Raw genomic sequence first — 14,862 nt, 5'->3', positions numbered from 1 at the left:
GCATGCTCCTCAGATTTTAAATGAAGAAACAGAAGAGTGTGTCCTTTGGAGTGAGGGGGGTAATAGTAGAATTTCTTGAGATATGTCCAGAAGTTTAGATTTGCTTGAGGCCCAGGGTTGGGATGACTGCCAACACTCAGTTGTAGTCGTGATAAGCAGATTATAGCTTTTATATATTTTAATAAAAACGTTTATGGTCAGTTGAGAGAGTTCCAGCTTTAGAAATAATAGTATATTTGAGTGGAAAGAAATCTGCATGAATAATGTTTTGAAGATTGGGTGTAATGTAAACATCGTTAAAGGGGGTTTCTGAAGTGTGAAGGTAGATGTGGAGTGGGGAAGGTTTTGATTGTGTACAATGTGAGACTATTTGATGCCCCATTTTAAAATGGCAAACCCAGGTCTATATTATATGAATGAAAGTTCATATAATTCATCGTTCTAATGAGTGAAAATCCTGGAAATCAAGATGTGTGCTGTGGGATCGCAGTACAGCTAAGATTGGAATATTTGCCCTTTCCTCACTGTAGTGCGATCTCTGAGTTGGAATATACATTTAGCAGGGGGTGTGGGGGGCGCACCCACCACAAAAACACACAATATCGTTTTCAATTTCCAGGATTTTTGCACATTAGAATGATAGATTGTATGAATTTTTGTTCATATACTATAGACCCGCAAACCCAGATAACTACACCAAATATGCAGACATGTATACCACACTATACAAACATGTAAACAGCTGCACGGATACAGGTGTACCCAGTAGGAACAAGTGCAGGCCACAAACAAGCCTACATGGTGGAACCTTAATATCAACTAGCTTTATTATAAATGGAAAAGAAAAAATTTTGACCACAAGTAAGAAGAGCAATTCCCATAATGTTTATTTCAGTGACAAGGCTCAAACAACTCGGGAGCTTAATAAACTCCACCAAAGCCAAGTTTAATGGTAAAGTAACTACCAAGGCCAAATATCATAAGGCATTTTTAGTCATGTTCTTAATTTGGAAGGCACAATGCAGAAATGTGCTGAGTACATTGTGAACAAGGTTACTTGCACATTGAGGCTGAACATACAGCAAACCTACTGATACATAAACTTAACTCTAACTTTACCTATCTCCTCTCAAATTGGTCCCTCAAAATATAACTGAAACTGACTCGCCTCCAGCTATTACACAACAGAATCCTATGTGTTCTATCAGAAGCTATAAAATACAGCATCAATGGGTCCTGACAATATCCCCAGATGCATCTTAAACAGCATGAAGAATGGATTTTAGCCACACACGCAACACTGTTCAAGCTCAGCCTCTACAGAAGTTTTGTACCAAGAGAATGGAGAACAGCTACAGTCGTTCCCCTGCATAAGGGAGGACCTTCCACAAGCCCAGGCAATTACAAACCTACATGTCTGACCAACCTCATATGCAATGCCATGGGAAGACTAGTCATGGAATCAATCAAGACATGGGGAACCTCCAAAACACTGGACCCATTTCAGTTTAGATTTGTCAAAACAAGGTCATGCTTACTCAACCGGATGTATTTTTTTTTGAAAAGGTCACCAAAACAATGGATGAATGCAAAACTGTACACACTGCATACCTCAAACTGACCTGGGGGGGTGAACTATGTCACCTGCTAGGTTGCCAACTGGCTCAAAGTTAGGATGCAGACCATCAAAAAAGGGAAGTTACCGCCACAGAGACCAGTCACCAGTGGAGTTTCCCAGGGATCAGTGCTGGGACCTCTTCTGTTTTGAATCTGTTTTTCGGATAAAAAGCAAATACCAGAGGGCACAGGTTGACTAGAGTCACTGAATCCCCAAATGGCTTGATCATCCTGCAGGAAGGTTTGTATAAAATAGCTGGTGCCACAATCACGGAACGAAACTAAATATGCATTATTGTATCCATTGGAAAGATACCCAACCCGAAGAGTTAACCTAGTTGTTCACGGATTTGGGAACTTTTGAGGATACTGACCTAACTTTTGACCAATATGTGCCCATTGTTCTATGAAAGCTTATAAACAAAGGGACAGTGCCTAGATCTAGGGATGTCATTATTTCCCCTCAACGTAGCCCTCATTAGGCCAAACACTGAATATAATACCCCCACTGACATCTGTTCAGACACATGTAACAACTGGAAAGCCCACAGAGATACTTTACTAAAAAGGATACAAGGCATAAACAACACATCTCACATGGACCAGTCCTGTCACTTTACTCGGTAACCTACCAACTGCTAAAAGATGACCTATTTCAGGCATACAAAGTATCCCCTGACCCATTACAGATAAATCCCTATGAATATTTCTGATGCTATTTGACTTGATGTACAGTAAATCTAGCATGATCTGCAACATAAACAAAGCAGTTTGGAGGGACATGTATATTTCACAGACGATACTGCTGCTGTGGAACAGACTCCCATCCAAAAAAAAAAAAAAAGTTAGGAACTCACCATAATGTCCTATCCAAGTTGTTCATTGGTCTTCAACCTGTGGGACACTGATCCGACTCAGCCGCATTTCTCCAGCATCAGATGTGCGCTCCAAGCTCCCCCCCAACCCATAATCCCAGTCTCTTTTCTCCCCTCAGATAGAGTCTGCTGCCCACCATAGCAACCCAACCCGACAACAATGCCCAACACCTTAGGACAATAACCTAGATATTTTTTTATTATTTTTATTTAACATTTGTTTACGGGATAGTCCGACTGGATACATGTCCATTTTCAGTGGAGGCCTGGGGAGAAAAGCTCTACATAGTCAAACATACAAAAGGTTACACAAGTTAGAAAACAATTAGAATATATAAAAAAGTAGTAATATACCTTATGTACACTGGTTTAGAAGTGTTCCCTAGTAGGGACTCACAGTTCTCATGGACAGACTATTACAAGTAAGATTATCATTATCATAAGGAAAGACCATTTATGCCAAAGAAAGGGCCATGTTTATTCCAGCCAGACCACCACACAGCCCATATAAGGCAGGGGGAAGGAGGTAGGGACAGCTGAAGACAAATGAATAACTCAGATGGAACACTGTGGTGACTACATAACTTCTTTATCTGAAGTTGTCTTAATTTGCTCTTCAACCTGTGGACATAGTCCCCAGCTACCAAACACCTGGGAGGCCCTCATGGAAGGATATTTCGTAACACAGCGGATCCAAATGATGCCCTACTTCTGAAGAAAAGATCCAATTTGTAATGGGAGTTGAAAGTATGAAGATGCCCAGGTAGCAGCCGAGCAAATGTCATCCAAGGAAATTTTGGACCAAAAAGCAGCTGACGTAGCCATAGACCTAGTAGAATGTGCCTTAACTTGACCTGGTGGACACAATCGTTTGGCTGAATACGCCAAAAGTATACATGGAGAAATCCACGAGCAATTGTGACTTGATGCAGGTTTCCCTAAAAATGGCTTAGAATAGTAAACGAAAAGTTGATTGGACTTGTGGAAGCCCTTTGTTCTGTGTAAGTAATGTAATTGTCTATGAACATCTAACAGGTGCAATTTATACTCTCCCCTATTCTGAAAATTCAGAAGGAAGGCAGGGAGGTTAATAACCTGGTTGATGTTTGATTGCGAGGCCACTTTAGGAAGAAAGGAAGGATTAGTGCGCAAAGATACCCATGTTTATGGAAGTTCATGTAAGGAGGCTTACTCAAAGCCTGGAGCTCTGATGCTCTTAGCTGAATTAATAGCAATCAGGAAGGCTGTCTTCCAAGACAGAAACTGCAAATCCACTAAAGCAACAGGTTCAAAGGGGGAAGAAATCAAGGATCGAAGAACCAAAGTAAGGTCCCAAGGAGGCGCAGGGTCCTTGATCGGTGGCCTAAGAAAGGTACCCTTCAGAATAGCTTTACAAAGCTTAGAAGAAGCTAGAGAAGCTGAATTATCCCCATGTGAAAATTAGAAATAGCCACTAGCTGAACTTTAACGGTAGAGAAGCTGGCAACTTGTTGAAAAATGTCTGCCAGAAACTCTAAGATAAGAAACCAGAGCAGTGAAGGGATTCAAATCCTGTTGAGATGCGCAAATTGGGAACCGCTTCCACTTACTCGAATAAACCTTCGTCATGGAAGATCTATGAGCCGCTACCAAAATCTACTTAACCGGAGAAGATAGCCCGGGAGTTGTACCTATCATGGGAAATAGAGCAGCCACGTGATGAGCTTCAGATTGGCCAGATCTGGATGTGGAATCCCTGAGGGATATGAAATCAGAACCAGATCCAACGTCCAGGGAGGACACACTACATGAGACCACACAAGGGAACCATACTTGGTGAGGCCAGAAGGGGGCAATGAGGATGACTGAGCTCCTCAGCCATTGTGCTTTCTGAATGATTTTTCGTATCAGGAAAGTGGAGGACAAGAGTAAAGACTAGTCGGCCAAGTATGAATTACAGCATCGCTGGGGGACTCCCCCGGAGGGGGGTTCAGAGGGAAAAACTTTCTGCACTCTGCGCTGGAAGGAGTGGCGAAGAGATTGCAGCAAGACTGACCCTACTTTGAGCCTATCTGCTAGCATATTGGACCTCCCTGGAATGTGCGTTGCCACCAGAAAACGTCCAGTGGAGGTCGCCAACTCCCACAATCTCATGGCTTCATGGCAAAGGGGTAAGATCTGGTTTTCTCCCATTTGTTGATGTACCAGACTACCAACATATTGTCTATCTGGACGGCTTTCATCCATAGGGAAAGATAGGCATGAAGAGCTTGCAACATCAATAGCACTGCACTCATCACCAGGCTGTTGATAAGCAGATGGGTCTCCAGGGAAGACTACGTGCCTTGGACTGTCCTTCACATGCAATGCCCCCCCACCTGTGTAGGGAGGATCCATGGTCACCTTGGTCAGAGGGGAGGGAAGAATAAACGAGTGACCGCAGTTGCTGGGAATGAATCCACCAGAGAAGAGAATCTGTGCATGCTCGTGACGTGACAATGGACCATCTAGAAAAGACCACTGGACCACCGGGGTCCACTGGAGCACCCTCATGTGTAACTGAGCTGTGTGAACGAGAGTGATTGTGGGCAGCATGGTCCCCTAACGCCCTTAAAACAAACTCCGCTGGAGGAGATGGAACTTTAAGAAATGTGCAAGACAATGTTTGAGAGATTGAAGTCTGTCGGATGTCAGGAAAACCTTGGTCTGAATGGTGTCTAACCAGAATCCAATGAAGTCCAGAACTTGAACCAGTTCTAACTGGAATTTGTTGAGATTTATGGTGACCCTGATGAAGCCAAATTGTATTACTGGCGAAAGCGCTTAGTTATTTGGCATTTTAAATACATTTACAAGCGTTTTGTCAGACCCTGTTGGTCCGGTGTTTTATTTTATTTTTTAGATTTATGGTGATGCCCAACTGGTGGGAAGTTTGGATAAGGAAATCCCTGGCTTGGCAGAGTCGATGCCTGGAAGGAGCAGAAAGGAGTCAATTGTCCAGGTAGGGGTAGACCTGGAAACCCTGCAGCCACAGACGATTTGTTACCACCGCCATCACTTTGGTGAACACCTTGGGAGCTGTGGTGAGACCAAAGGATAGAGCTACGAATTGGTAATGACTGGCCCCAAGCCGAAAGTGGAGAAACCTCAGAGCGCATCCATTCATTTTGATGTGAAGGTATGTGTTCTGAAGGGTCTACTTAGCACATCCTTCATTCTCCTGCAGGAAAGGCAGGATAGACTGGAGTGCGACCATTCAGAATTTCATCTCGGCAACTAACAGGTTCTGGGTAGAGAGATCCAGAATTGGCCTCAAATCCCCAGTTTTCTTTGGCACTAAACAGAACCAGGAATAGATGCCTAATTTGGACTGTTCTGGGGGGATGGGACAGATAACTCGTTTTTCTAGCAGCTTGGAAATTTCCTGTGCTGTTGCCTCCCTTTGCGTGGGTGGAACGTCCGGGAGGTGTTTGGCCAGAACTAGCCTTAGAAGGAAGGGGATTGAATATCCTCTTGATATGATTCACAACACCCAGTGATTGTCTGTAATAGACTCCCAGGCCGTTGGGTGAAGCCTCCAGAGATTAGCAGCCGAGCAACACTTCAGGGCTGCTGTGCGGACCTGTCAGAGAATAAATCCCGAGATACTTGGTTCCTCAGGCCCCCTCTGCTGTGAAGGTGGTGTCTGCCAAATCCCCCTCTGCCTATGGGGAAAGAAAAGTCCCAAGCGTCGTGGGAATAACCCTGAGACTTCTGGAACCACATTCTTTGTCCGCCGCTGATTCCTGGAGAAGGATTGTTGAGGGGATGAGAAGTGGATTCCGATGGCATAGAGAATCTTCCTTCCTTCTCATGCTGCACCAAAGTGTCACATAACACCTTTCCAAAGAGGGTGGAACCATCATACGGGGCATTTGTAAATGACAGCTTTAAGGGCTTTGAGAAAGTACAAAGTCAAAGCCAGGTGTCATGCCTGATGGCAATGCCTGCTCCGGCCAGTCTGGCAGCACCCTTCGTAGCATGAGGGAGAAGCAGCACAGAGATATTGGCAATGGAGGTGAGGTTAGCCATTCGAGAGGAGAAAACCTTCCTATCGTCTGCCAACATGGACCCTGGGGTAGACTCTTCTACCTCCTTCATTAGGTCCCGCTGAAGCCTAATGACTTGTGCCATGTAGTTCATTACACGTATAGAGAACGTTGCTGAAGCATAGGCCCGCTTCCAGAAAACAGCCCAAGGTCATAGACTCTCTGTCTGAAAGGTGGACTGTGGAGCTCTCCTGTGCGAGCACCTTCTTGGTGGCCGCCACCAACATGGCATAGACAGGGGATCCTGTTGTCTAGTGTGGTTTGTCAGAAAGGGCGCAGAGTACCTTCTCAGGTCATTTGGGGATTGGCTCCACCGTGTCGGGCTCCCTCCATGCCAGAGATGTCACAAGATCCACCAGGGGATCTGCAGGAGAGGACACCCAGGCGGGCTCCCTCCATGCCAGAGATGTCACAAGATCCACCAGGGGATCTGCAGGAGAGGACACCCAGGCAGTAGAAGGTCCTGCGCCAAATGCCTCCATAACACCAACTGGTCAGGGTTAGGTTTTTGGACAGACTACCCCGCACACTGCCGCAGGATCTCCATGTAGTCTCCAAATGAGACGTCCTCTGGGGGTGATCAGGGGGAGCCTTCCCCTTCCTCCAAGTCGGTGTCCTCCATGAAAGACTCTCTGGCAGGGAGTGTAAGTGTCTCCTTTTACACTTGTGTTTTTGAGGAACCTCAAGGAGGGTCTCTGGGGAGGACTCAAACGTCCAGCTATTCTTGTGTGGGAGCTCCCTGGGAAAGAGAGCAGGCTGTCCCTAAGGCGGCAGGATGGCAGAATCCAGTTCAGAAGCCAGAGGGATTCTGTGGACAAGATAGTCAAAGGTCTCGAAGGGATCGAGAGAACCCTCTACCACATCAGAGGCAGAAGGACAACGTACCCCCTAAGCTGAAACCACCCAATCAGATCCGGCACCGAGGCTACTGGTCCCAGAGCTGGATGGCTCAGAGCAGACCCGTTTAAGGCAATGGTCAGCGTCGAGGTACTGTCAGCACAAGGGTCCTTGAACCCAAGGACTCCAAAACCGGGGGTCGGATCAGATAAGGAGTAACTGGGATTAAGACAGACTGCATGCCCCCCACTCTAGAGGGAGATGGGACAGGCTGGACTCCCATTTATATCAGAGTGCAGATGAACCTCAGCATCATCCTGTCCACCTTGGCTTCGGAAAGGCTGAGGGTGGATCCGGAGGAAGAGGCCACAGACACCAGCCTAGAGAGAGGGGATGAGGTGACACTGATACGGGGAATGGCTCTGAGGCACCTCCTGCTCTGGGAAGAAACAAGGAGAATGGAGTCATAGAGAACCAGTGCTAGGAGCAGACTGGGATTTAGCTGGTGGCTCAGCTGAAGGAGAGCAGTTGGGTGACCGCTTCATCTTCCTGTCATGGTGCTTATGCTTCTCTCCATCGCCAGTCCTCTTAGTGGGAGGTTGAGTCCTAGAGGTCGGAGAGGAGACAGAAGCAGAAGGGGTAGCCTGGGCCTCCTTAGTAGGTGGAGGGAGAAGGCCGTTTAGAATAAGTTTATTCCTCTTGTCAAATCAATGCTCAGGGATTGAGCCTCCACACAGATCAAACAGGAGAAATCAAGATGAGGAATGCCTAAGCAAACAAGGCACAGTGTGGCCATCCATTGGGGAAAGCTTATGGTCACACTCTGTGCACTTACAGAACCTCGGTTTGGGTGTCTGACAATCAGTGGCAGAGAAAAAACACACTCTCACTCACACAGTGACGGTAGAAATTTTTTTGTTAATAAACAAACGCCTTAACGTGAAAGGTAGTTGTAGGTAAAGTTAGAAAAGGAATTGTAGAAAGAAAATAGGATTTTAGATTTTAAATTCACTTACCCAAAAAGAAGTCTGGACAAGCAGACCACAATGCTTGCAATGAGCGAGGCAAACGAGATTGGGGGGGGGGAGGAAGGAGACAGGAGCATTATGGGTAGGAGAGGAGCTTGGATCCAATGCTGTAGAAATGCGGCAGAGTTGGATCAATCCCGGATCAGTCTCCCTCAGGTTGAAGAGCAAATGAAGACAAGAACTTCAGATCAAAGTTTATCCCTATCCATATTCAAGAGCGACTTAGAAAATTTGCCCAAGACTGCCCCCTGTATTACTGATGGACAGAGATGGTTCCTGAATGCTTTATCTTAAACATGGGTCCCCTCAAATTCATCTATGTTATGATCCCAGTTATTCTATTTCAAGTTAATATACAATTATTGGCCATGGGATGGGTTAGGCCAATCTATAACCAAATGGGATAGGTTATTTTGAGCACTAAAAGGGAAACTGGCTAGGCTTAAAGGGCCCATGAGGGCAGCTAGCGTAGTACTTAACTATGAGCCTACAGTACTTTACCAACAATGTCCGAATTTCTACCCTTATTGTAGATCATTTTTCCTTATCCTCAAGAGCATATAGCCATCATAGCATTTATTCTTGCAGAGATAGTTTAATAATAGCATGAGCATACTCCCAAAAATCTATCAAGCCTTTCATTTCCTTCCATTCTTGGATGAAGGCCTTCGGCTTGATAATATATGAAAGCTTACATAAAAAAAAAAAAAAAAAAAAAATCGCAGTTCTACAAAAACGTATATGGTCTTCAATTTATTATTGCCATTCTATGTACATGTATATGCACAGGCACAAATGTTTACACACACAAGCATTTGGTTGGCAATGATTCTGTTGAGTTGCAGATGACTGAACACACATAATGTAGTAAAAACAGACTAAACTCAACCCATTCAGGCACTGCATTGGAGAGAAAAAAAAAAAAAAAAAAAAAAAAAAACAAGACTTGCCTTCTTGCAGGACCCCTGGCAGCACGTTGAAAATGGGGCTTGAAAGATCTCACACTTAAATCTCCTTGTACTGACTGGAGGCTATCCCAAAGTATAAATCAAACAAATCCAAGGGTTTAAAAATGCCACTGCTGGTAAAATCTAAAAACCTTGGGTCTCACATTTACAACTTGTAATTAGCACATGGACTATCCTAAAGAAATGTAATGAGGCAGCGAACATAACCTTCCTTTCACTTGAGGATCCTTCCTCTCAAATCCATATCAGATCCACCTTCATATTGACAAGATTTTTTCCCCATTAATATTCGAGAGGTGTATTACACTAGCCGACCCATAACTAAATGGCTTAAAGTCTACTCATTTTCTGAAAGGGCTTTGTATGTGTGCCTTAAAGCCTTCAGTTGTAAACCATACAGCTAGTTGTCTAGGAATCCCAGTGACAGTAAACGTGAAAGATCATGCCTGAAATGCATTTCTGATTTGTACAAGTGCTACAAGGCCCTGTTTAAGTCTTCCCTTGCTGCACAGTATTTGCCAGTGAACGTATGATCAGCATGTTTCCGCCATCCCCACCTGATCAACCAACACAAGCTCCAATGGAACTTCTCTCTCTCTCTTAGCACTCTTATGCAAGATCAGATTGTAGGCCCACAGCTGTACCACCATATATTTGACCACTAGTTAAAGAAAAACTCATCCAGCTAAAGTATTAAAGATGATGAAGGAAGCCAACTAGAAACATTCTCTCATATGTGTGTGTTGAAGTACTATCAAACCTCTGGCATACAGCTTCCACCTTGATGCTATCTAGCAGACTTAAGAAACAGAAACCAGGTTCACAAAACACTTCTTCCCTTATTAGATTACCGTTAGTAGAGTTTATATACCTCACTTAAAAGGTATTCATTTCTCTGCTTACCTCTTCTAGCCCAAACTCCACTCATAAGCCCAAGAATTCACTTGGACAGAACAGATGGAGTTTTGATCAAGGAATGCAAAGTTTATACAGCTTGTCAAAGGTAGACAAAGCATACAATTCAAAAATCATGCAACTAAAATCAGTTTCCCCAAGAGAAGAGTGAGATGTGCTGAACTGACAGGTTCCAATTGAGCTAGGTTTTAAAAACAAAATATGACACACTCAAAGTAGAAACTACAGCATCTTTACAGAATCTTCAACACCCATCCCCCATTAAAAACTAGCTGGCAAAGTCCAGCTCTGTAATGTTATGAGGTGAATCTACCACTACAAGTCTAGATAGACTAGAAGCAGAGGTTCAAATGCAGCCAAGCAGAGGAATGGGAGAAAGCAGTCAACAGCTCATCCATGCTTGGTAGGAGGAGGGGTTCCACTGTGCTGGGAGAGGAAAAAGGAGTGGGGGACCATTTGCGGACTGGGGATGTGCTTGGCAAGCTGTGCTGTAATCATACAGGAATATACACACCCACAAGGGAAGGCACAGCAAAGTTTCACATCATCTGTCAGGGGAGTGATGAGGGCCTCAAGTGGAGTAACCCTTCATAACTACCTAAATGGCCTCATTCGTCTTGCTCCACAGATGGGGACAGGCGAGTGGCAATGGTGAGACATTCAGCAGGTACATGGCCTGATTAAATACTCTGCTGAAACAAAACAAAGACAATTGAGAGATGCATGTCTACAGAAGAAGCCAAGGAAACATTAAGTATATCTACAAGATACTGCAATATCCAAGGCAACACATTAGAAAGTAGATCAACAGAAACTTGTCATGTCAGTCAGAAAACATCCACTGATTTGGATACCATTTTTTAAGCCTTTTATATTTCAAAATAAAAGTTCTGCACAGATGAAAATTTTAAGGTACCAACCCAAGATGCAACAAGATGTGGAGCAGACAGAAATGAATGCAGTACCTTGCCCTCCTATTGCATTAACAGTGCTGTAAGAAAATCTCTTAAGAATCTGCTTTAAGGAAAACCACTGCTACCTTCAAACAGGAAGGTACTACAAAGAATATTAGCATTTTTCTCATTTTTCCTTTAAAAATCTACTTTTTAGATGAAAGGAACTTATGAAATTGCAAGACAATGACTAGCTAAGAATTTGAAGTCGATAGCTCAGAAAGATATGCACATCCATTCTCAGATACCCTACATTGCTTCATTACACCAAGAAGTGTGTTCTCAAAGATATGCACATCCATTCTCAGATACCCTACATTGCTTCATTACACCAAGAAGTGTGTTCTCAAAGATATGCACATCCATTCTCAGATGCCCTACGTTGCTTCATTACACCAAGAAATGTGTTCTCAAAGATATGCACATCCATTCTCAGATGCCCTACGTTGCTTCATTACACCAAGAAATGTGTTCTCAAAGATATGCACATCCATTCTCAGATGCCCTACGTTGCTTCATTACACCAAGAAATGTGTTCTCAAAAATATGCACATCCATTCTCAGATGCCCTACATTGCTTCATTACACCAAGAAATGTGTTCTCAAAGATATGCACATCCATTCTCAGATGCCCTACGTTGCTTCATTACACCAAGAAATGTGTTCTCAAAGATATGCACATCCATTCTCAGATGCCCTCGTTGCTTCATTACACCAAGAAATGTGTTCTCAAAGATATGCACATCCATTCTCAGATGCCCTACGTTGCTTCATTACACCAAGAAATGTGTTCTCAAAGATATGCACATCCATTCTCAGATGCCCTACGTTGCTTCATTACACCAAGAAATGTGTTCTCAAAGATATGCACATCCATTCTCAGATGCCCTACGTTGCTTCATTACACCAAGAAATGTGTTCTCAAAGATATGCACATCCATTCTCAAGATGCCCTACGTTGCTTCATTACACCAAGAAATGTGTTCTCAAAGATATGCACATCCATTCTCAGATGCCCTACGTTGCTTCATTACACCAAGAAATGTGTTCTCAAAGATATGCACATCCATTCTCAGATGCCCTACGTTGCTTCATTACACCAAGAAGTGTGTTCTCAAAGATATGCACATCCATTTCTCAGATACCCTACATTGCTTCATTACACCAAGAAATGTGTTCTCAAAGATATGCACATCCATTCTCAGATGCCCTACGTTGCTTCATTACACCAAGAAATGTGTTCTAGTCTAGTTCCCTCTCCCAACAGACTGATCTCCCAACGCAGATTATTTGCCAGTATACTTTCTTGGGCTGGAATTTAAATAGCCTGAATAATCAATTTGTTTTCATTGCTCAAATCAAAAATTGTTAAAAATGGAACACTTTCTGTTGGGTGGAACTGCAATATTACCCGGAGAATACATAATGGGGATGGAAGGCAGGGTACGGCTATGCTGCATGAGTTTTACTAATTATGTGTGGACCAAGCTTACTCCTGGTCACCAACAGACTGGTCATGTTGTTGCTACTTTAGCAGGGTTATTCCATATGTTCGACATGCATACATGCACCTTACCCAGAGAGAAAGTTTGCCATGTTCACCAAAAGACAGAGGCAAATAACATTAAAAATCTTGTCAGGAAGATAGGATGATAAACCAAGGAAGCATCTAACATGGAAAACACTGCATTCTAAAGGACTGTCACATATGGAATTTGGTGACTGCCTCTTTTCAGGCAGGGGTGTTATACCAGCCTGTGGGGCAGTTAATTCAATTTGGGAATTCACAAAACTGTCTAAAATATTAGAAACACTTGAATAATGCAACTTTTGCATTAGTCAGATTACTTATCAAATGAATGCCACGCGTAATATGGTACTGAAAAAAATAAAATCACAAGGCATGTGTCCTCATCCTTGCTTATAAAGAGGTACATGCGTACTCATTCAAATGGAGTGCTACTTGTTCATTCCTGATAATGTGCATGCCACTCCGTCGCATGGAAATTATACAAAAAGTTGAGGAATTCTCATGCTAAAGAAGCCCACAGCCCCCAATGAGCATGGTTGACCAACTTATTTTCTAGTTCGGGAGGAAGTATTTTAAAATTCATGCTCATTTCCATTGTTGTAATGCTTTTAGGCATCATTTTATTTATGTACAAAACGTTATGAAGCTTCTTTAATCTAGAAAAAGCACTGCCAAATGTGCATATTAAAATAGAAATTAAGTACCACTGACCACAATTGAAGGAAATTATAATGAACAAAAAGACAGTGAGGAAAGAAAAAAAGTGTTAAAAAATTTTGGATAAATGTAGAATACTGTTTTGAAAAGGAGATATTATAGCAATAACCAACGATGTCGGTGTGGTATATTGAAGATTTACCTATGGTTGGTGTGGTTTAATCATGAGGGCGAAGACAGTGTGATTAAACAAAGACAACCGTGGGTAAATCTTCAATATACTCTACACCACGGGGTTGGTTATTGCTATTACACAATGACATTTAAGAAAATAATTACTTTTCTTAAATAATGTCATTGTATGATGGTGCCATGGTGTTCCACTTTCCTCAGATATCCCTGCTGCTTTTTAGGATGTATTCCACATGTGTATGAGACTTTTGTTCTCACGGTAATGCAGTGCATCACTGTTGTGTGACAGGTGCTGTGTATAGGAAGCAACAGAGAAAAGAAGATCTCAGTCGCTTTTTTTTTTTTTTTTTAAATTAAAAAAAAAAAGATACCAGGACACTGAAGGTACAGGAGAGACGAGATATAGAAAATAAAAGGATAGTCAGGTTCTTTACATAACAAACCTGATTATTCTTTTATTTTTTGTCTGTCCCATCTCTCTTGTTGGTTTCAAGTACCCGTTTTTTTTTTTACTTAAGTAATAGGAAAGTAAACTTTTTATGGTATATATTAATGGAAAAAAGTCAGGGAAACTGGACCTTTTTCCATTGGTATGTGCTCAGATTTGCAATGGCCACGCTGGTTGGGTTGACCAATCAACGTGCTACTTTATGAATATAAATATTCACTGTATACTGAAAAATATTTGAACCAGCTTTATTTCATGCACACAAATACGTGTTTATAGCTCATAAAACCATTCCTGCTAAGCGTCTGCATCAGCATTGTGCATGTCAAGATCAGAAATGTGCAAAAAAAAAATAGGGTCCGCCCAGTTAAAAACTTCCTGTTATTGTCCAGTCATTAAGAAAGATCCAACCAGAGTGATACTTCACGAGTCATACTGGGGACTGAGCATGAAGTGTAAAAAGGGAAAATGTGTTTTATGCAATATTCTCTTTAAAAAGTAGACACTTATTTCAAGATGGATCCTGAAAGCTTAGGCTTGGTCTTGCAATTTTCTTACACTCTCTTGATATATATATATTTTTTTAAAGTATCGATGTGCAAGATCGGAGCTTATGCCTGACAAGGAAATCCACAGATTAGGCTCGGTAGATTCTTAGTAACCAAAACAAAATAGGAGGTGATTAGTTTTAACTGGTCACTGGCTACAGTCGGACCAACACAATGCTTTCTCAGAAGCTTTTACAGTATAAAAATGACAGCTGCTTGTTTGGGG

The 14,862-nt window shown here is 42.7% G+C and overlaps 1 protein-coding gene across 5 annotated transcripts in view; it reads right to left on the bottom strand.

Moving 5' to 3' along the window:
* KIF20B (kinesin family member 20B) overlaps positions 1 to 14,862 on the bottom strand; it is a 1,912,547-nt gene that overhangs the window by 1,823,804 nt on the left and 73,881 nt on the right. The window lies entirely within an intron of this gene.

The sequence above is a fragment of the Protopterus annectens genome, chromosome 14.part0 (assembly GCF_019279795.1).
Source record: "Protopterus annectens isolate FY-2018-M chromosome 14.part0, PAN1.0, whole genome shotgun sequence".
Taxonomy (NCBI): Eukaryota; Metazoa; Chordata; order Ceratodontiformes; family Protopteridae; genus Protopterus; species Protopterus annectens.
This window is presented reverse-complemented; position numbering and strand designations above follow the sequence as displayed.